Below are 25,210 nucleotides of genomic sequence, written 5' to 3'. Positions count from 1 at the left end.
TCAAATAATACTGTTTCACGACACATTAAAGATATTTCTACTAGCATAGAGAAAGAGTTAACTTGTCAACATGGACTTTGCAGTGAATATGCATTGCAAATGGATGAATTTACAGATGTCACAGGACTAGCTGTGCTATTGGTATTTGTTCTTTACACATATGATAAAAGTATTGAAGAAGATTTACTCACTTGTGCATATCTACATGGAAAAACTACAGGAGAAGATATATTCAACTGTATTAATGATTACATTACAAAACGAGAGATAGCCTGAGAAAAGTGTATTGATATTTGTACAAATGGTGCTCGTGCAATGGTAGGAAAAATGAAAGGTGTTGTATCACGTATCCTGAAAGTAGCTACAAGAGCTACTAGAAGTCACTGTATTTTGCATAGGCATGCATTGTTGACTAAAAAACTTGCCACAAATTTAAAAAATGTTAAGGATGAAGCCGTGAAATCTAAACCACTTCAATCGAGATTATTTAAAATTTTGTGCGATGAAATAGGTAGTAAACATAAAGCACTTTTATTACATACTGAAGTGAGATGGCTATCAAAATAATTTGCAACATCATTTTATCAAATTTTTAACAAATCCTTCCTGGCTGATACATCATGATACATATCCTGACGGATATTTTTACAAAGCGCAATGATGTTAACTTATCATTACAAGTAATAAGTATTTCAATTTTTAATATGAGAGATAAAATTAAATATTTTGATAAAAAAATACAATTTTGGATTTTATCAGTTTAATCTAATAATTATGATTGTTTTTCTGTCTTGGATCAATGTTTAAGTGAATTGAATTATTAAGTTGATAAAGAAGTTTTACAAGTATTTTTAGAACACCTATAAAACTTGAAAACAACTCTTTCACAATATTTTCCGAAAACTAATAATGAAGATTCTTGGGTTCGGGATCCATTTTCCGTGACAGTTAAACCAGTGGGCTTAAGCGCAAGGGATTATGAGAATTTAATTGATTTAATTAATGACTCTGATTTCAAATAAAAATATAAAGATCAGCCACTAAATGATTTCTGGGCGAATCTGACTGAAGAGTTCTCCAATGTGTCAAAACAAGCTCTGGTTTGCTTACTTCCGTTTTCCACGACGTATTTATGCGAAGTGGGATTTTCTAAATATATTGCAACAAAATACAGAAATAGACTCGACGCCACAGCAGATATGAGAATACAACTGACCAATATTGTGCCTGATATTAAAAAAATAATAATTTAAGAACCAAAAATCATCAGAATCATTAGGAGTTTTATTTATTTGTATTTTTATGTTTATTAAATAAATGATATTTCTTTAATAATATTTTTTATTTTTATTTATACTATTATGAATATAATAACATATTTTATTTTTTTCGAATTAGTCATGTTTGTGCCTGACCCTCGAATTAATGTATCATTTCTGCTCGCTATTATTCGGTGCGAGACCGCGCGTAATTTGCAATATCGGCAAACGTTTAACCACACTTCTGGCCGTAGGGCGCACGCAGATATGGGGTTTGGGGTTAGGGGGTTGTCGTTATTGCACAGCGAGCCCTGACGAAATTCCTCAAGGGTGTGTTTCGCAACTGTGAAATTATTATTATTATTGTTGTTGTTGACACCCCGCGATCCACACTATTCGGCGTTATTGCAAAGCCAAATTGCAATAACGTCAGATTAGTATTGGCGGCCGCGGCTAGGGGATGGGAGGGGAGAGGGGTGGTGACTGATCGCATTAAAAACGTGGCAGGAATTTAGGGACCAGGGATGGATTGCAGCAAATTGAATTTTTAATGCCAACGTTGCTCACTTTTGCCGCACACATCTCGCTCATAGACAATCACAGCTGGAATGTGACGCTCAATACGCGAGTGAGATGCCAATTTGATTGCAAATATAGTGTGAGTCAACATGATATGTTTATAAATACCATTATCCAGTCTCTTTGTTTTAATTTAAACGCCATTGAAATATTTTACAAGTATTAATATTTTTAATATTTTCAAAGCTCAAGGAATTTGCATATATAATTTAGAGCGAAAAGTTATAAAAAAATTATAAATAAAGGTTAAGCAATAATAATAATAATATTTCATATGGTTATGTTTTAATAATGCAAAAATATATCAAATAAGTCAATTCCCAAATCCATAAATTGCTATTCATCGATGCGTAATGGATCAAGTTCTACTGAGGATTTTTAAATTATAGTATGACGAAAAAATTTCCTCTCAACCTACAAGCTTTGAATGCATCCTTTGATAATAAAATCATCGTTAGATTAAAATGCAAAAGTATCAGACTGCATTTTTAATTGGATGCCTATCAAAATAATACTGTACTACGGCTTTATTTATCCATATAGTTATTATTTAATTCTTCATTTTTATAGATAAGAAATAATAAAAAAATAAATAAAAAACCCTACATTAACCCACATTATACAGTCTTAAAAAAACTTTGAAAGATTTGACAAATCTCTTAACAACTTTGTGACAGTTGAAGGAATATAATTATATTAACTTGGTAAAACTTACGTCAGAATTTGTTAATATTAAATTACGTGTTTTAATTTAGCACTAAAATATTAAGCTCTTCTTTCTTCCTTTGTCAAAATAACAATAAACCGCAGTTTATATTGTAAACATATTGTAAATATTTACATTACAAATAAATTTATATAAATAACACCTTTTAGGTAAATTCAATTTTAGTTTAATATAGGTGAAAGAACAGTGGGAGCACAATCTGTTTAAAATAGTGTGACTTAGTACTACCTGTATTATTCTGAGATAGTGGCTTTGAACGGGAATACATATTAATGTATTGTATTGATATAATTATAATTTAATCAATTTTTTTTTTTTTTAATTTTACAATATTTTATAGAATATATATTTATATAAACTTTACTTAGAATTAAACTATAATATATTTAAATTTACATTTAAATAAGTGTTTCTTAATAATATTTATGTTTTGTTACTAGATCTTTGGATAACCATTACCTTCTTCAACGATTTTTGTTGTACAGCACCCACTTCTCCAGTTATCAAATGATCGATAAAAGGCGGCCAGCTTCAAGATCCAGAAGCTCTAGAAATATGTGGGTACGTGCTTGTTTTCTTAGCTCAATTCGTGTGGAAATTATTTACCTTTACTCCAAGCCTTCCCAATCTTCTTTATGTGTCTATACAATATTGAATCGTACTTGTTCAATTTCTCTTTCAGCTGATATATACATAGTTTGAGTAGTATTTGCTCGCATTACTGCCACAAGGACATCATCGTCTATCTTTGCTAGTCTTCTACATCCAGTACTCTTCTTGCTATGGCAATTTACCATTTGAATTTTTTTAATTATTTTAATATTTATAAATTTAATTACAAATATTTTTAGTGGCCATAGCTGCCGTTTTTTAATAAATTCATAGCTATTTGTTTAATATCTTTATAATTTAAGACCGACTGTTAAAACTTATATTTAGAAAAGACGAAAATCATTTAGGGATTACGTAATATTTTAAAACTTTTAAAAATTATTTGTATTTACATATGCACATATATTGTATATAATAGTTATGATCTCGTAGCTTTACTATTCAACAACCTATCTAATACATAAGTATTATCATGAAATAAATGTTTAACTAATTAGGTTTGTTATTTTGCTAAGCAAAAGTTAAGCAAAAATATATTTAATGAAACAAGTAAAAGTTAGAATTAGAAAAAAACGAAAATGTAACAGTATTTTATAACTGACTATTTGCAAAACTTGCAGATCCGTAAATTTTCGCGCATATGCATCAAGTTATAACTATAACTCACATTATAATAGCGTATAGTTTAAGCACCCGGTTCTAAATAATTAATTAATTAATAGCCTTGTGGCGACGATGGTAACCCAAGGAGAGAGGTGAATATATGAAGGCTTGGATTCAGAGTCAGAGGTAAACGCAAGGATTTACGTAAAATTAATTTAAAATGCAATTATACATTCCTTTATGTGATGTTTACCATGCCTCGGCGAATACCATGAAAATTTACTAATATATAATTTAATATTTAATAAATTTTAAGTACTTAACATGTCACTCAAAATCTCAATCAAGTTTTTACACCAATTTTATATTTTATAATTGCATTATTTTAATACACAGTTTATAATAAGAGAACTCACATTTGCGAGAGTCTTAATTCTATAAACTAATCAATTATACACTAAATTGTTGCTTGTCAAAGGCAAAATAATTTCGCAAAACTTATACTAAAGCAGAGGGTAACAAACTTTTTTATAAAGTGGCAAATTGTAAATATTTTAGGCCAGGACACAAAATTATTTCTTCTAAATTTGTATTTAATTTTAAAACAAATTCTCTAAATAAAAAAGCAGTTTTCTCTTTAATTATGGACACTATGAGAAATACAGAAAGCAGCTTAACATTAAATGCACAATGCTAGTTTTCGTGTAAATGACTTTACCGTGGTGTAAATTTAATAAATTAGCACTATTTTTCCTTGTAGTTTTAAGTTCAATTCTTTAAAATATTCCATGATAAATGCAGCAAAGACTTACTTCCAAAGCCAATTAGTATTCGATAATATTACCTGAGAACACGTTTTTTGTTAAAAAAATCAATCGCTCCTCTGAATGCAAAAATTATTAATAAAACTTTACCATGACTGAGCTCTTAGTATAATTTGCCATTAGGCGTCTTGGAAAAACTTGAATCAAGAGGAAAATAATTAAAAAATCACTGAATAAGGTCATAAAAAACTACTAACCTTGCTATTTAATTGCCTATTGATGCTACTCACAATGTGCCTAGCACATTGTAATAATATATTTTCCCGGGACACATTTCTTTGACTGCAACAATCAAACATGACTTAATTAATTCACTATCGGTATTAGTTTATACATAAAATATTGAACTGACTTTAGCTACAGTCTAATTCTTCTTATTTTATTTTCGCAAAAAAAATGCGTTATGATAAAAAGTTCGTTTTAAACTTTTCAACTTTTCTGCAATTTATTACTATCATATTGAGTGCTTCGTCTGGTAATGATAACGTATGTTATATTTTTGGCTACAGCAATTAAGTAAAATAATGCTTTCTCATCTAATTCGATAACAAAATAACTTACACTCCACTCTGCTTTAAAAGTCTCTTAGCTAGTCTCTTCTTTTTTGGCTTTGACGTTGATGAAAAAAAATGGGGTGCAAAGAAATAGTAATTATTTTTAAATAATATACATTTTATTATAAGAGCTTAAGACTAACTTTTAGTAAAATTTTATTATTTCTATGATTTGAAAAAGTTGATAGTACGTAATTGATTAAAAAAGCGTATACCCTAATTTTCTTAAAAATATTTTTTTAGCTTTATTTTTTATGAGCGGGGAAATGGGAGGAGATCAACGATCCTTGTATTCTCCGATTATGCGTGACTTAAAGCGCAAGCAAAATCTTCGTTTTATCTCATATTATTTTATAAGCCACTGACAGATTCATTGCATCCTATGTTGCATAAATCCGGCAACCATGGGATTTGTAGATTTCAGTAGCTGCTCGGATAAATATTTTCATTGACCGTTTTATGTTGTATTTATTAGGAAGTCTTTGGCGATACAGGCCAAAAAATCCAAAAAGTATATTCTAAATCATAAAATGCTTTAACAATATTTTCTAATATCTTGCTTATATATTTATTCTGATCATCTTTTTGTTATTAATATTTGAATAACGTTATGCATACATCAATTTATCAGCGCAACTATTATTTTGTTAGCAAACCGAAGAGTCATATATTCCGGCATGCATAAAAACAGATACATCCTGTACAAGCTCATGCATAATTGTGTACGTATGTATGTATAAATCCACTTGCTTCGTACTCGTTTCCGAAAGGAAGGAAAGCCTTTGGGACAGAACGCCGAGCTGGACCCCAACGGTGATAAATTACTACACTTTTATATAAGGTCCGGTGAAGTGGGAACAAAGTAATGGACAAAACTAAAATTTTCATCTTACCTCTGTCAACCACTTTTGAATTAGATAGAAGCGAATAAAACTTGCAGAACGTATAAAACTTGCCATGGCGCTTTTTATTTATCGAATAGGTTAGACGAAGTTTTGCATCTTCGCAAACACTATTGTATTTCAGTAAAAAAAAAACTAAAACTTCTTTTAAATCCGATAGCTTGTTTTTGTAAATATGCAAAATAAAATAATATTTTTTTTATTGCGATTATGTATTTACAGTTTTGAAAACATGTTTTTTTTAAACGATTGTTTCATACATAAAAAAATAAAGTTTTAAATTTTTAATATTTTATTTTTATTTGTTTTGTAATAATACAATGTATTTTTTTGTACCATCGTAGCATATTACTAGATAACGATGGTTTTAGTAATTAACTTAGCTAGTCGTTAATATATATCTATCGCATTCAGTTTAAAAACCACACTACACGAACGGTCCTTCCATCGCGAAAATGCCGCCCCCAAGCTAGTGCCGTCTGGGGTTGTTTCTCTCTTAGCTACGCTACTGCATCTATCAAAGCACTCCTTAGAGCAATTTTAATATATTATTCAAATTTAATATGTAATGCTATGAATAACATATCATATTTGTTCTCAGGTTGTTAGGTCATATATGTACATACATATTAGGATTCTTTTGTATTTGAAACGTTTTAAGCTGAGATGTTGCAGCTCCACAGCTCCTTCTACGAGCCGCCCCTCATAATGACGATGATGAATGAGCCTGTTCGTTTATTTTCCGCGATGCATATCAACTTTGGTCTGAAAGCTTATCAACTTTCATCTGACAATCGTGTCCGAGGCAAAAGCCGGCAATGTTTTGCTTTATGGGACACAACTTTATGGAACAAAGGGCACCGTCTCCATTATCCGTCGCCTTTGAAACGCGAAACGCTCCTGTCTTTCATTCCAATAACGCTCATTGTGCAAGTTACTCCCCAAAAGGCAGCGCGACAGTTGTTCAACTGTGCGTTAATCACTTTTAATTATATAGCACGATAATAAGCCACTCAGATTTAGGCATTCGCGTTAGACAATGCGACTACAAATATATAATATATAATATTATATATTATAATTAAAATTACGGGTTTAAATATTATATTATAAATTCGGTAACCATGCGATCTGTAATTATGAAGACAGTTCTTTATTTCACTGCTTTGTCCTTTAGATATATATTTTTTTCTTAAATGAGCATTTGTCCTTTTGTAAAATATATATTGCTGCAGCCATGAAACTGTACTTTGTAGTGTAGAAGCTGTGGTAACGGTGAAATAAAGTCTTGAAGTTGCGACGACTCAACAATAATTCGTTATAAACAAAGTGCATTAAAGACCTGGAGGTAGATGTCAAAATCAAATAGATTATATAATAATTAAAATAAGATGAAAACTTATCCAAATGCAGATTGCAGCTCGGAACACAATCTACTTGATTCGCTTAAATTGACAAAGTTATTATAAATAAGGAGGCAAATACATATTGGAAACAGATCAAATAATATATATTTAAGAAAAAAAACAGTCATCTGTCGAAAAAAATAGATCACTTATCAAAAAAGGGAAACAACTTAAACTATTAGTAGTCCAGTCAAATAAGGGTTTAAACTCGGAATGAAAGATAACAAGCTGAAATTTTGCACAGACCTTTGTTTTGGCGTTCTAAAGATAGGGTGAAAAGTCTCATAATATATCGTGTCTGCTAATCAAGATATTAAAGGTCAAATGTCATAAAAATCGTTTTTTTTTGCAAATATCTCGCCTCCTTTGCGTTGCATGTCATTAGATGTTTTACAAAACTTATAGAAAATAAAATTTTCTACAAGTTTGTGATAATTTATTTCTTCATATGGTTAATGGTTTTCGAGATATAGCGCGGGGAGTGGGAAGCGCGCATCCGTTTATAGGATAACGCTATGTGAACTACGGAGCCAGAGCTACCTGCACATTTTTCCACAGTTTCATAGGAAACATCGCAAATTGTTATCTGCTGAATGAACCCATCTAAAGCATTATAACTTTCAATCTCCATATCTTCAAAAATCATCATCGATAATGCAAAAAGTAATAGCGTATGGCCTCTGATACTTCTTGCAAAAGCGTGACCATCCAACATTTTGTCGACAGAATTCGAAGCATAAATTGTACTTAGAGCTTCCTTGATTCAGCTTCCATTCATTATATACCCTATGCATCCAATAAAAGACATAAGCATATGAAAGCCTCCTAGTTTCACAACTACTCTGGACAAGTCTGAGTTAGCATCTGAAGCTGCTACGATTTCACGTGCTTTTATGTACAACGGCTGATCAAAAGTTATTAAGCATGTTCTTTGTTCATGTTTCTTGGCAGTGTTTGTAGTACACTGTAATGTGTTGTAAATTGTGTCCATATTACTCGCAGGATGATGAATAAAAGTAAGAAACAGTTACAAAGTTCTCATTGTTTTTGTAAGTTGTTCAATAAATCCATTCCACCCTGGCAACGGTGAGATATTTTTCTACTTTCCGTACTTCCACAACAAATCAATTACATTAAATATTTGTTCGGTTAGTTATTCTACATCATTAAAATTTTGAACTTGAATCTCTTGCTCAATCCGGGTACGACATGATTTTCATACATTAGAAGGGGTGGGGTATATGTGATAGTGCTGCTAACTCATTTGCACTTGGTTTTGTTGTAAATTTCTTTATGCGGTCATCGGATATAACATCAGATTTTGAAGTTATTATTTTTATCATTCCCATTATATGAACAGTATTATAGCCATCAAGAGTATAAATATTTTTCTGCATTATCCGCTGCATATTGTACTAAGGCACTTGACTCTGATGGTTGATTACGAGGCTGTGGGTGATAAACAGCTGAAATTTAACATTTTACAGTATCACTATATGAAGCGAAAAAACCTAAACTTGACAAAACATCCAAAAGTCTTTATGGATGTTTGGCCTATCTGTATTTCTTCTATGAAGAAATACAGATAGGCCTATTAATAACTGCGAAGAAAAGGACCGTTTTCGTAAGGAAGTCATTATAGCATGACTTATAGCTGTGTATTTCGTTTTAAAATGCCCCGTCTTTCCTTTTCTGTTCTTTATAATAAATTCTTGCAGAAAATGTAATAAAGTTTTCGGAATTTCTTCATTAATATTTTAATGGGGGCGGATAGGACTTGGTCTCAACAACAGAAGATCGAATATCTTCTCTAATAATCACCGCAGCAGCTTCCACTACGCGCAAGTGTTCTTCCGAAGTGCCTTTTTTATTTTCATACCAAGCTATGGATAAAATTTAAGCTTGAGCATCGGGAAAAGAAAAAATAGGGAATGATCTAATCTTCGTTGTAATTATAATGTCAGTTAAATATTTTTCTCTTCTTATCATCTGGTACATACTCCGTAGAACATCATTCAACTCTTTCAATTTTTTCGCACAAATTTCTAGTCGAGCAATATTTCATTCATAATTCCTAATAATACAATAAAAAAAGTAATAAAATTATGGTTCAAACGACTTGCCGAGACCACTTTTTTCACGATTGCTTACTTTTTCAAAGCTTATACCAAGTTAAGCAGGTAGAAATACTCGCTGGATTCTATAAACGGATGTACGCCTCCCACTCTTCGCGCTATATCTCAAAAACGGTTAAGGATACAAAACAAATATTATAACCAAGCTTGTAGAAAATTTTATGCTTTACAAGTTTTGTAAAGCATCTAATGACGTGCGACGCATAAAATGCGAGATATTTGCAAAAAACAAATTTTGTGACCTTTGACCTTTGATATCTTGATTAGCAGACACGATATTTTATGAGACTTTTCACCCTGTCCTTAGAACATCAATACGAAAGTCTGTGCAAAATTTCAGCTTGTTATCTTTCATTCCGAGGTTTAGCCTTTATTTCGCCTTATTTGACTGGACTATAGGTACAATAACTGAAAAAGACTAAAAATGATATGTCAATCTTCACAGAGAAGTTCAGAGAAATTGTAGCCATGACAAGAAAGAATAAAAATCAAGCAAAAGATTTATTTATAAGAATAAATTACTGAGTCGCAAATCTCATCCAAAACCATGGATAACTTTAAGGACAGCTCAGAAAACTCCATAATGGATCTCGATAAAATTTGGATTTAAATAAATGGAAAAGACATTTATTATAATAATATATTACAAATAATCTAGCACCCTAAACATATTATTTCACAAATAAACAATGAGCTTTGAAATATATTAAAAATAATTTATAATTCATTGAATTCATTAGTGAACAATATGTGCATACAATTTAAGGAATTTGTATAAGGTCACAGTAATTATAAATGAACTCATTATCACATTGCCACATAACAGTACTAAATTCATTATGAAGCGAGCTCAATGAAAAGAAGATTAGTCACCTAATTTACATTTAATTATGACACATAACAGATAATATATTATCTACTCTACAAATAAAGACACAGAAACAGTCGATAAAACAACTCTATGTAAATGAAATGTTTTTAATTATAGCAACAAATGTTACCATAAAATGTCCTAGCGTAGTGCTTTAATTTTATGGTTATACACGAACTTAACCCAGAAGAAAGGATTATTTAATTTCAACTATTCGAATATCGAATAGTTAATAATCATATTTATCAATTTTTTGTCGTTATTGTCCTCCGTGGGTGCATAGTTTTTTCCGTTTAAATTATTCGTAGTTCCTAACTATACGAATATTGAATAAAAAATGGATGAAATATGATATTTTATTCCTATGATGTTTAATTTTAAGGAAGAAACCGATTTTTTCTTTAATAGTTAAAACGCTTTATCGCAAATTGAACTTGATTATGTTATACGTTAATCCCTTCAATTGTAAATAAATTAGTGGTCGTTTGATGAACCCGAAAAATTTAATAGGATTTTTATTAAAAATATATAACATTTTTATAATTTAAAAAATCTATAATTATAAGTTTTTTTTAGAACACACGTTTGTGGATGACTACAAAAATATTGAATCCGTTAGAAAAAACAGAAATTGAAGCACTCGAAATCGAGTAAAAAAAATTTTACAATGAACAAACGAGATGATGAAAGAACGATTTTGGATGGTAGTCGACATAATTGTATCACGAAATACATTCAGCACAATACAATATAATTAGGGCAAACAACGGTTATAATGAGAATATGAGTGCAAGGACTAAATAGGACATAATTTATGTTTCCTTACATTCCTAAAAAGTGTTTCAGTTTCACATAATGTTTTTTTTTTAATATGGTTAATATCAGTAAGCTCAGATATAGAAGGATGTTTAAGACATAGGTATTTATTACACATACTTATACAAATACATTGCCGCTTACTGTAATCGAAAAATAAGCATTAAGTGTGACGATAAATTGTGACGTAGCGTCGTGAGTCATGGACAGATGATCCGCTGATTATGAAAAACACCCAGAACCCAGATGTTTTGTGCCCCACAGGGATACTATTAAGCCACCCCTGTCTGAATTGTATTCGATGTTATTGTCCTGTTTTTGCTCAGTGCCTGTCCTGAATTTGGGTGGGGGATCGCGATTTATATAGAAATCGCCCCGCTATTAAATCGACCCGTGCATAAGGTCGATATTAAATTAAAAACGAGTGGGTATGCATAAGTACACCTGATACCCTCTAAAGCTACCCCACAAATGTATACACATGGGTGGCTATAAAAAATATTTAACACATGTATATGTATGTATATTATGATGATGTATTGTTGCTTCCAATTTGTCAGAGTAGGTCCTTAGATAAATACATACAATGAGTACCGAGAATACAATAGAAAAACTCGAAGGGCTTTTCTTGAACGCTAAAGAAAATTGTACGATTGAACGTGCTAATGAAAGCTTTAACTGTTGAAATAGTAAGGAGATTAAATTCTATATATAAACTATTTTTAATATTTATGAAGAAGCACCCACTCAGGAGCTGGCGAAATATCTGCCAAAAGGTTTCCAAGCCTTAGCTGAAAAAATGGCCTCTTATACAAAAAATTAAAAAATATGAAATTAGACAATATGGTAAGTTTTGATGTCACCTTACTATTCACAAATATTCTCATTCCCACATATAACCTCCTAATTTGATGTGATAAAATCCTCCTAATTAAATCGTATTGCTTCTAAAAATATAATGTTTTTATTTTGTCGTATCAAACGATATATTTTTTTTCATGCTTTCTATATTTTTTTAAATAAACGTAAAAAAATACCATGCTTTATATAATATATATATATACAACATGAAAAAGTTGTCAAAAAAATATCTTATATAGCCTGGAAGTTTATATAATAATCCACCAATAATCTGTATTGTGTTTTCGATAAAGAAACAACTGTATCACGTTAAATGTAACAAAATATCAGCATATTAATTTTGCAAATAGAATAATCGATCCATTACGTCTATATACATAACAATCAAGTCGTATTATTACTGTTTATGCCAATACTGCGAAATATCTCGGCATGACAAAGCAAACACGAAGAAACTACATAACGCGAGACCCGACGCTAACCATATTTAAAACAAATATAAAGCTCTGTATATCGCACTTATTCATTGCGTATACATTTACGATCTAAACGAAAGAGTGAGAATATCTGATGCAAGGTAGAGTACCTTGCATCTGATATTAAAGCAAAAAAATATACATCGTGCTCATTCCGTTACAATATTACTTAATGCGGAAATGCAAGTAGAAGTTGTATATACGTATTTTGAGAAGGCCTTCGACAGGATTTGTTATGTATTAATATTCAAAAAATTATCGAACCTCGGTTGCTCGGATGAATTAACTCGGTTATTCTGAAGTTATTTAAGCGATTGTAGATAGGTTGTAACCCATGGCGGCCGATTGTCGAAAGAATATTTCACCCCTTCGGGTCAAAGTTCAACTGTGACTTTGCTCTTCGCATGCGGATGACTTAAAATTATTTAACTGCGTTAGATCTGTTTCTCTCTACAGAGTGATAGAGAGATTCGCAAAACATAATAGATTAAACAGCTGTTTTTATGACCCTTCCCAAATAGTTATTAGTGAATTCTCAACTGCAACCATACTTAGTGTTTTCAGTCTTTGTATTCTTTGAAATTGCCTAATAAATTATTGGTTGCATAAGGTCTTTTGTGTTTGTCAATCGATTTTTGTTTTTTAGAAAACCAGCATTTATTTTTATTTATTAATAAAGTATTAAGTGATTTATGCATAGCTCATGAAACTTGTTTAGTGTTCTTATCTTATATTTACAATATTGTAAATAACCTCTTAGTCCAGTCAAATAAGGGTTTAACCTCGGAATGAAAGATAACAAGCTGAAATTTTGCACAGACCTTTGTTTTGGCGTTCTAAATATATGGTGAAAAGTCTCAAAAGATATCGTGTCTGCTAATCAAGATATTAAAGGTCAAATGTCATAAAAATCGTTTTTTTTTGCAAATATCTCGCCTCTTTTGCGTCGCATGTCATTAAATGTTTAACAAAACTTATAGAAAATAAATTTTTCTACAAGTTTGTTTTAATTTATTTCTTCGTATGGTTAATGGTTTTCGAGATATAGCGCGGGGAGTGGGAAGCGCGCATCCGTTTATAGGATAACGCTATGTAAACTACGGAGCCAGAGTTACCTGTACATTCTTCCACAGTTTCGTAGAAAACATCGCAAATTGTTATCTGCTGAATGAACCCATCTAAAGCATTATAATTTTCAATCTCCATATCTTCAAAAATCATCATCGATAATGCAAAAAGTAATACGTATGGCCTCTGATACTTCTTGCAAAAGCGGGACCATCCAACATTTTGTCGACAGAATTCGAAGCATAAATTGTACTGAGAGCTTCCTTGATTCCGCTTCCATTCATTATATACCCTATGCATCCAATAAAAGACATAAGCATATGAAAGCCTCCTAGTTTCACAACTACTCTGGACAAGTCTGAGCTAGCATCTGAAGCTGCTACGATTTCACGTGCTTTTATGTACAACGGCTGATCAAAAGTTATTAAACATGTTCTTTGTTCATGTTTCTTGGCAGTGTTTATAGCACACTGTAATGTAGTGTAAATTGTGTCCATATTACTCACAGGATGATGAATAAAAGTAAGAAACAGAATCCGAGAAGTTACAAAGCTCTCATTGTTTTTTGTAAGTTGTTCAATAAATCCATTCCACCCTGGCAACGGTGAGATATTTTTCCACTTTCCGTACTTCCACAACAAATCAACTACATTAAATATTTGTTCGGTTAGTTCTTCTACATCATTAAAATTTTGAACTTGAATCTCTAGCTCAATCCGGGTACGACATGATTTTCATACACTAGAAGGGGTATATGTGATAGTGCTGCTAACTCCTTTGCACTTGGTTTTGTTGTAAATTTATTTATGCGGTCATCAGATATAACTTCAGATTTTGGAGTTATTATTTTTATCATTCCCATTATATGAACAGTATTATAGCCATCAAGAGTATAAATATTTTTCTGCATTATCTGCTGCATACTGTATTAAGGCACTTGACTATGATGGTTGATTACGAGGCTGTGATTTAACATTTTACAGTATCACTATATGAAGCGAAAAAACCTAAACTTGACAAAACATCCAAAAGTCTTTTTGGATGTTTGGCCTATCTGTATTTTTTCTATGAAGAAATACAGATAGGCCTATTAATAACTGCGAAGAAAAGGACCGTTTTCGTATGGAAGTCATTATAGCATGACTTATAGCTGTGTATTTCGTTTTAAAATGCCCCGTCTTTCCTTTTCTGTTCTTTATAATAACTTCTTGCAGAAAATGTAATAAAGTTTTCGGAATTTCTTCATTAATATTTTACTCGGGGGCGGATAAGACTTGGTCTCAACAACAGAAGATCGAATATCTTCTCTAATAATCGCCGCAGCAGCTTCCACTACGCGCAAGTGTTCTTCTTCCGAAATGCCTTTTTTATTTTCATACCAAGCTATGGATAAAACTTTAGCTTGAGCATCGCGAAAAGAAAAAATAGGGAATGATCCAATCTTCGTTATAACTATAATATCAGTTAAATATTTTTCTCTTAATTTGGAAATGATCTTCTTATCATCTGGTACATACTCCGTAAGGACATCACTCAACTCTTTCAATTTTTTCGCACAAATTTCTTGTCGAGCAATATTTCATTTTTAATTCCTAGTAATACAATGAAGAAAGTAATAAAATTATGGTTCGAACGACTTGCCGAGACCACTTTTTTCACGATTGTTTACTTTTTCAAAGCTTATACCAAGTTAAGCAGGTAGCTCGCTGGATTCTATAAACGGATGTACGCCTCCCACTCTTCGCGCTATATCTCAAAAACGGTTAATGATACAAAACAAATATGATAACCAAACTTGTAGATAATTTTATGCTTTACAAGTTTTGTGAAGCATCTAATGACGTGCAACGCATAAAACGCGAGATATTTGCAAAAAAACAAATTTTGTGGCCTTTGACCTTTGATATCTTGATTAGCAGACACGATATTTATGAGACTTTTCACCCTGTCCTTAGAACATCAAAACGAAGGTCTGTGCAAAATTTCAGCTTGGTATCTTTCATTCCGAGGTTTAGCCTTTATTTCGCCTTATTTGACTGGACTATCTGTGATAAACTGCATTGAACAACTCTACTCATCCGAGCTCGAATCATATTAACTCTAAATAATATAATATTTCATAAGCACCTGTAGCTTTTTGCTTTTTAGCATTCGTGATTGCTTTTTAAACTTTTCCCCCCATAATCCATAGACCAGTAGAAGCAATTTTCATTCCATGAACTTTTGATCGATCATCACTAATGAGTTCCTCAACATATTGCTTCCTTCGTTAATGGAAAATTACCTTTTCGATCGCTTAAGTCAGAATCCGTTTTATGTTTTTGTATATTTGATATTACATTTACTTTTTGTGCAGATTAAAAAGTGTTTTAACCGTTTAAAAATATGTCTTTCTTTGTTAAAATGGAACAACACGTGAAAACCTTTTAATGGATACGCGCCATAAATCAAAAAGGATTCATATATCCGACGCTTTTAGAAGATATATCTCGTGCGTTCGGGTTTTTCCTCAAAACGACTGTTTCAGATCAGCCATAACGACCAAAGGCTATTCTTATAAAAAAACTCGCCACCCGACTGTAAACGAACAATTCGCCAAAGCTGTCTCGAACTGGCATTAAAAAATATTTAACACCACGGACGTCACTACATCCATTGAAATCACAGCCGACAATAATATAACTCGACACGCCAATGAAGACTATTCGACTCTAAAATTCATTTTTTTTTCTACAATGACAAGAATATGGTTCCCAAAAAAATACATCCAATAAATCAATGATAAAATATGAGACACAACACAAGTAAACCAACTAATACAAATAATCACAAGCTTTAATGGGTGAATAATTGTACTCATATTTTTAACGATAGATCCCTATTTACGTTAGTGGTAAAGGACAGTGCCGCATTGGTTCGATAGCAATTGTTACGGCACCGACAATGCTACCGTATCCGATCGTTACGTATTTACGTTATCGTTCGAAAAACAATTGTCGAAACGTGAATCGAAATTCACGTTGCACGCGTAGTATGGTTTGAATTGCATTTAGTACGAAATCGGGTGGCATAACAAAGGTGTTTTGCTGACACAGGCTAATTGCTAGGAAGAGAATATCCAGCTAAATTGCTGCCGGAAGCAGTGGGAAGACTAAAAAAATAATTATTCACAGCAAAACTTACAATTTTAACGTATTAGAATAGCAATTTTAAATTAAAAAAAATACAAGCAAAATATTTAAGGCAAGTGGTTTTAAGTATTATAACACAAACAATTTTTTGTTATTATTTTGATTACTAATTTATTAAAACAAGATCGTATATTATCCGGAAATAGATATTGTCTTGTCCAGTTGTGTATTCTGAGTATATTTTTAATAATATATGTATAATGTATATATTTTGGATTCAGACCTAAAACAGTAAATGAATCAATTGTTAAGGTAAGCTTTCCAAACTACGCTGAATTGGCTTAGTAAATATGGTATTTACAAACAGATCTAAAAAAATGTAAATTAACTGCCCATGAAGACTCGGAGATTTCAAAGCTCCACATAAAACTTTCTGAAAAATAGAATATAAGATTGGGATGGAGTGAAAATTGTACAAAAATCATTTGTTCTATTGAATTTGATTTTATAAATTGAAGAGCAAAATAAATTAATTTACCAGTATGTTTTAATTAAAATTATAAAGGTCTTTAAATGTATTTTAAGATATAATATAAGTGGTATAGTTGTTGACTACGAATTAAATATTAACCTTAGTGTTTATATTATTATATAATCAGATTATGTTTTCCTAGATTTACCTAATCTTGCGTATAAATATCGTAAGGTTAATGTAAATACTGTATTCTATATGAACTAAAATGTATTTATTAAAGTTCTTGAGATATCTTTTATATCGTTTATGATTCATGTAATTCAACCCTAATTCGTTTTCGCTTTAAAAAAATAAGATTGAGAAGCTCCGCATTGCCGAATCGATCAGTGTACTTCAAATAAACTCCGTATACAGAATTGCGTATTTTATTTTATTCTCTTTTTTCAGTTACTCTTCAAAGTCCCCGTTTCTCCCTGTTTCTCCCCCATTTTGCTGTTAATCACAACCCAGAGAGAAAGAGAGAAAGGAAATTGTACTTGCGCTAAAGTTCCTCGGCCGTATTCAGAAAGTCCTTGCACTTAATTGTCCTTGCAAAATAAAATCGCAAAACGGGCAGCGGGAGGCGACAAACGTAAATTAAACGGAGAGTGTACCAACATAAAAGTTTAATTGAAACTGTTTAAATTTTACGGCCGTTCGATTTCCACTCTTGTGCATCACGTAGACAGCTAAAGTTTATCACGAGCACAAACGCCTTGAATATAAAATGAGGTGTTTTAATTAAACAATTTACTATGTGAGAAATGGGCAACAAGGCATTTAATATCGCATAGGTTCTACTAATGCAGGGATGTAAAAGTAAGTACACGCGTGAAGATTTTTGGTGTTGCGAAAAAAAATAGTAGTACGAATTACATTTCTAAAAGATCCAAATTTAAACATGAGTAGAAATTAGTATATGAGAGATAAATCTTTCGAAAATAAATATTTTTGCAATATTCTAAAATAAATATTAGAGGTGCACTTCTCAACAACAAACAAATAGTTTTACACCTTCGAAAAACCGTGAATAGAATGTTTATCGGGGTATCTACTATGACCGAAATTCACAGAATTCGGAACATAACCTTGAAAAGGCCTACTAGTCCAGTCAAATAAGGGTTTAACCTCGGAATGAAAGATAACAAGCTGAAATTTTGCACAGACCTTTGTTTTGGCGTTCTAAAGATAGGGTGAAAAGTCTCATAAAATATCGTGTCTGCTAATCAAGATATTAAATGTCAAAGGTCATAAAAATCATTTTTTTGCAAATATCTCGCCTCCTTTGCGTCGCATGTCATTATATGTTTCACAAAACTTATAGAAAATAAAATTTTCTACAAGTTTGTTGTGATTTATTTCTTCGTATGGTTAATGGTTTTCGAGATATAGCGCGGGGAGTGGGAAGCGCGCATCCGTTTGTAGGATAACGCTATGTAAACTACGGAGCCAGAGTTACCTGCACATTCTTCCACAGTTTCATAGGAAACATCGCAAATTGTTATCTGTTGAATGAACCCATCTAAAGCATTATAACTTTCAATCTCCATATCTTCAAAAATCATCATCGATAATGCAAAAAGTAATAGCGTATGGCCTCTGATACTTCTTGCAAAAGCGTGACCATCCAACATTTTGTCGACAGAATTCGAAGCATAAATTGTACTGAGAGCTTCCTTGATTCCGCTTCCATTTATTATATACCCTATGCATACAATAAAAGACATAAGCATATGAAAGCCTCCTAGTTTCACAACTACTCTGGACAAGTTTGAGTTAGCATCTGAAGCTGCTACGATTTCACGTGCTTTTATGTACAATGGCTGATCAAAAGTTATTAAGCATGTTCTTTGTTCATGTTTCTTGGCAGTGCTTATAGCACACTGTAATGTGGTGTAAATTGTGTCAATATTACTCGCAGGATGATGAATAAAAGTAAGAAACAGAATCCGAGAAGTTACAAAGTTCTCATTGTTTTTTGTAAGTTGTTCAATAAATCCATTCCACCCTGGCAACGGTGAGATATTTTTCCACTTTTCGTACATCTACAACAAATCAACTACATTAAATATTTGTTCGGTTAGTTCTTCTACATCATTAAAATTTTGAACTTAAATCTCTTGCTCAATCTGGGTACGACATGATTTTCATACACTAGAAGGGGTATATGTGATAGTGCTGCTAACTCTTTTGCACTTGGTTTTGTTGTAAATTTCTTTATGCGGTCATCGGATATAACTTCAGATTTTGGAGTTATTATTTTTATCATTCCCATTATATGAACAGTATTATAGCCATCAAGAGTATAAATATTTTTCTGCATTATCCGCTGCATACTGTACTAAAGCACTTGACTCTGATGGTTGATTACGAGGCTGTGGGTGATAAACAGCTGAAATTTAACATTTTACAGTATCACTATATGAAGCGAAAAAACCTAAACTTGACAAAACATCCAAAAGCCTTTTTGGATGTTTGGCCTATCAATATTTCTTCTATGGAGAAATACAGATAGGCCTATTAATAACTGCGAAGAAAAGGACCGTTTTCGTATGGAAGTCATTATAGCATTACTTATAGCTGTGTATTTCGTTTTAAAATGCCCCGTCTTTCCTTTTCTGTTCTTTATAATAAATTCTTGCAGAAAATGTAATAAAGTTTTTGGAATTTCTTCATTAATATTTTACTCGGGGGCGGATAGGACTTGGTCTCAACAACAGAAGATCGAATATCTTCTCTAATAATCACCGCAGCAGCTTCCACTACGCGCAAGTGTTCTTCCGAAGTGCCTTTTTTATTTTCATACCAAGCTATGGATAAAATTTAAGCTTGAGCATCGCGAGAAGAAAAAATAGGGAATGATCCAATCTTCGTTGTAATTATAATATCAGTTAAATATTTTTCTCTTATTTTGGAAATGATCTTCATATCATCTGGTACATACTCCGTAAGGACATCTCTCAACTCTTTCAATTTTTTCGCACAAATTTCTTGTAGAGCAATATTTCATTCTTAATTCTTAATAATACAACGAAGAAAGTAATACAATTATTGTTCAAACGACTTGCCGAGACCACTTTTTTCACGATTGTTTACTTTTTCAAAGCTTATACCAAGTTAAGCAGGTAGAAATACTCGCTGGATTCTATAAACGGATGTACGCCTCCCACTCTTCGCGCTGTATCTCAAAAACGGTTAATGATACAAAACAAATATTAAAACCAAACTTGTAGAAAATTTTATGCTTTACAAATTTTATTAAGCATCTAATGACGTGCGACGCATAAAACGCGAAATATTTGCAAAAAAACAAACTTTGTGACCTTTGACCTTTGATATCTTGATTAGCAGACACGATATTTTATGAGACTTTTCATCCTGTCCTTAGAACATCAAAACGAAGGTCTGTGCAAAATTTCAGTTTGTTATCTTTCATTCCGAGGTTCAGCCTTTATTTCGCCTTACTTGACTGGACTATACCCTTAATTATCGTTTAACGCTTATCTCAAAAACAGGCGTGCTTCGCAAATTCGTTCAAGTATTTGCGGTTTCAAGGTACAAATATTTTATTTCAATCATTTAATAATTTAGTAGCGGTTAATTTATTTTTAGTTATTGAATTTATACGTAAATCTGCACAAAATAAACGCCAAAATAAAAAAAAAATAAACGCAAAATAAAAAAAAAATAATAAAATATAAATAAATTTTTATATATATCAAATTCGTTCCGAACAATATTAACAATTGTATTTACAATAAATTTGCTGAAATTATGTATTTAAAATGAATATTCGAATAATTGAGAATCCAATGGACTACGTTCAATAGAATCAGGTTTTACTAAAAAAAAAATTCACTACACATTCTAATATTAAAGTATTTCTGAACAGAAAATAATCATCTCTAAAAATATACATATGTATATACATATGCATGGGTATAAATATAATGTAAATATATATGCAAACTTTGAGAAGCTTTTGTATTTAACCCTCCACCCTCGGCCTCAAAAGGATCATTATAACCCTTATTAATTATAATAACATGGCTACGCGTTATATAAATATGAAATATAAAGGGTTGAACCGGACTTAAAGAAAACATTTCGCATGTCCCAGGGTAATAAAGCAATCCCAACAGTGCTATGCTCTCTCTCTCCATGCTATCCTATGCTATGAGAGTCACACTTAAATTACTCAATTCGAAGTTGCCTTGAATTAATTTATCTTCAGCCTTAGATGCAATTTGATATAGCAACAACTTTCTGAGTACTATTTTATATATGTATATTTATTCTACATATAAACACTGCTAGAAAATATACAGCAAAAGTGCCAAAAATAGTATATTAAATAACTATTATTATTAAATAATTGAATGTGTTATATCTAATTCATAATTCAGCAATTCTTCATCTTTTATTATTTACCCTCGCAAATATATTGATTTATCCATTTTCACTTCATCTACATTTTTTTTATATACAACACAAACAATAATGTCCTTAGCGTAAAACCTTGAAGTACTCCATGTATTATTATTATTCATTTTACTCTGATTTTTTAAATTTATTATATAATTTATTATATTATATTATTATATTTTATTATTATTTCGTTTTAAATAATATTTTTACATTAAATTAAAATATCCATAATTTATAGTTCCGCTACTGATTACAAATTAAGTTTAATACACTTAGAACCTATTTTATTTACTCTATACATGTGCATAAACACATACAAAACATTTGCCCCTTTCAAAGAAACTATATCAAACTAATGTGCTCTTGGCCGAAGATAAATGTCACAGTTTGCTACTGAAAACTTTTACGACGTGAACGTGTACATTTATAAGCTCTAAATGAGATTCGCATTTTAACTGTGTCTAGTAATTAAAACTCAACCAGTACGCGTGTATTATATTATGGTTTAATTATTCAGTATATTACTTTGGTAGATAATTTTAAAAATAATAAAATTGTTATTTCGCTGTGACTTTGACAGAAATAATATTCTAAATGTAAAAATATATGTATTGAGGTTAAGCAAAATATATCATTATTTGAGTTTATGTAGTTTTATTGCCGAAATTTAAACTATATTTTTGCTAAATAAAATGTTAAAAGAAACTAGTAATTAAATTCTTGTAAGGTTGGTATATTTTATCCTTATGATCAATTCATATACTACCGAATATAATCCATTTTTTTCTCTAACTGAATCAAAGTATTTGTTGCACTATTGCATCCTTGATATATCTGGAACGTGGGTATACCATTGCACATACTCAAAGTATGCTCTTTTTCGATTCACTTACTTATAATCTAAATAAATAACTCCGATATTAGTCTCTGACTATTAATCTGAAAGACCTGGGTTCGAATCCCACATGGACCATATAGTTTTTTAATTTCTATCCTGTCTGGGAGATCGGAATTAGTCAGATTAAGTTTACCTGGATTTTACTAGATCGTGATGATTAAATAAAACCGAGCTAAGTCATACATATTAGGTACTGAAATTTTTCTAACAATGTGCTACTTAAACTCATAGAGAATATATTGTATGTATTTAAAAAAAAAATACAAATAATACAGACGGATGTTGTTTGGAATTTGTGTTTATATATTTCGGAATTTTCTGGACTAGAAATGATTTCTTTAGTCATTGCACGCAAATAAAATGGAAGAAAAAATAATTAGATTAATTAGAATCATTCAACACTGCGAAAATGGGTCGGCACGAAAAGTTTGAGCACCATTGATCCACTATCCAATTTCTACGCACAAACAAACTGTGCTTAAAGGCTAAATCGGTAATCGCATCAATTATTCAATTCAATTATCCCTCGCGAACGGGGACCGAACTTCGTATTGCTTCGATTTTTTCTCAATTTCACCCTACCAAATACATAATACAAAAAGTATTCGCCGAATAGTCATTACTTTTGTAAGCACAAGTGTAAACAAAAATTACCCCGAAGTCGTGTTCAATGAATGTCATAAACTTATAAAAACATAACCAGGGGCTTACTATGTTTACTTTATGCAATGAAATAATACTATAAGTCAATGTAAATATGCTAAACAACTGATTTATGTATAAAAAAATATATTTAAAACGCTATGATATACTTTTGCAAAGTTTGTTCGCCTGCCGAGAGGAGGGGCGAGGGGACAAATTTCAGGAGCCCGTTCACCTTGAGGGCCCAATTCTGGAAAAAATATATTTATAAAAAAAGTAAAAACCGACTTCAAATAATGAATCTGAACTAAACTACAGTTGTTTGAGATGTACTATATACTGATGTATTTCGGGTATAAGTTCCTTTAACTCTTTTTATATATATTATACAAGAAATAAAAGGAGCGGAACATTGCCTTCAAAAGCACCTATTTTCTAGGTAGTACTTTTACAATAAACATTGTATTTTTTTGCCAAGGCACCGTTTGTTTTAAAATTTGTTTACAAATTTTTGCTGACTGTATTCCTTTTTGAACGTTTAAAAAACAGTAAATTTAGGTATTCGATCTAAAAATTCAGATCGAATACCTAAGAAATAATGAAAAATCAACAACAGCAACAACGGTCTCGAATCTTTCCCGAAAATGTTTTTTTAAATATGTCATTTCAGTAAAGTCATATCGGAATACATTTTCACCAATACATATATATTTTTACCAGTGAAAATATAATTTATCTGGCATATGCTAGTAAAATTATATGTTTTAAACTTTTCCGTGTGTATAAATATATACATTTATTATACTCACTAGTAATATTGTTATAAAAAGTCTTAACAATAACGCTTGATAATCGAGTGTTTTCACAGCGATGGCTCGATTTTATTTCTTTTGGCCTGAACTAAAAATTCACTATGTGACAACACTGAGCAGTAAAAAAACACGACTAATTATCAGGTTAAATTATGTGTAAATATTATTAATATTTTTTTAGTGCCTAATTAACACAGACGAATCGGCTAGTGTGGGTGTCCTGGCTCTAATGGCTAACACGAGAGGATGTCAAAAGAACCCTTCACATGCAACTTTCTGCAATAACGTATCCTAACGCTCCTAAAAGAACGGCTCTGGGATACAAGAAAGGTAATAACAAAATATCCATATATTTGTAAAGGTAACCCAAGAAACTTATCTTAACTTTTTTAATTAAGAGAAAATATTTGGTTATTCAGGGATTCAAAATTATAGACTCCGATTAAAGAATTCTGCAAATTAGTGTCATAGATGACACGAATTGCTGATGGATCGTCAGTGGCGTAGGGTATGTGCCGCCCCCTCCCATACATTTTTTGTAGGGTCATAAAATTAGCATTTCTTAAAAAATAAATTGGTTATTATTATGCTCTTGTTATTCGTAAATGTATATAAGTAACCAATAAGAATCACAGTAGACGATCCCATCGCGAATATGCCGCCCCCAAGCAAGTGCCGCCCGGGGCGGCCCGCCCCCTCCGCCCCCCCATAGCTACGCCACTGTGGATCGTTAAAGTAAAACATGCTCATCACAAAGCTGAGCATCTTGAAATATTTTTTGTAGACGTCGTACGTGTAAAGAGAACTTCCATGTGCTTTCATAAGTGATTCCAAAATCTTTAATGGAAGTTTCCCTAGCCAAAACATATAATATATTGTTTTATTATCGTAATTATTTTCTTATATTTCATATACGCTTCTTTAATGTTAAACTGTTATCTTATTCGGGTATAGATGCCAAGTGTTCGTGAATCTGTCTTGTATATGTTTATTATCAGTGGTGTAATAGGACTAGAATGCACATTTTTTCACTACTGGAATACGTTCCAGTATGATTTGTTAGAAAATATTGAATCGTACAGGTCGTATGTA

Source organism: Plectrocnemia conspersa, unplaced genomic scaffold, assembly GCF_051122295.1.
Source record: "Plectrocnemia conspersa isolate PC_06_02 unplaced genomic scaffold, ASM5112229v1 ptg000006l, whole genome shotgun sequence".
NCBI classification, from domain to species: Eukaryota; Metazoa; Arthropoda; class Insecta; order Trichoptera; family Polycentropodidae; genus Plectrocnemia; species Plectrocnemia conspersa.
The sequence above is the reverse complement of the archived record's forward strand: the minus strand, read 5'-3'. Positions refer to the sequence as shown.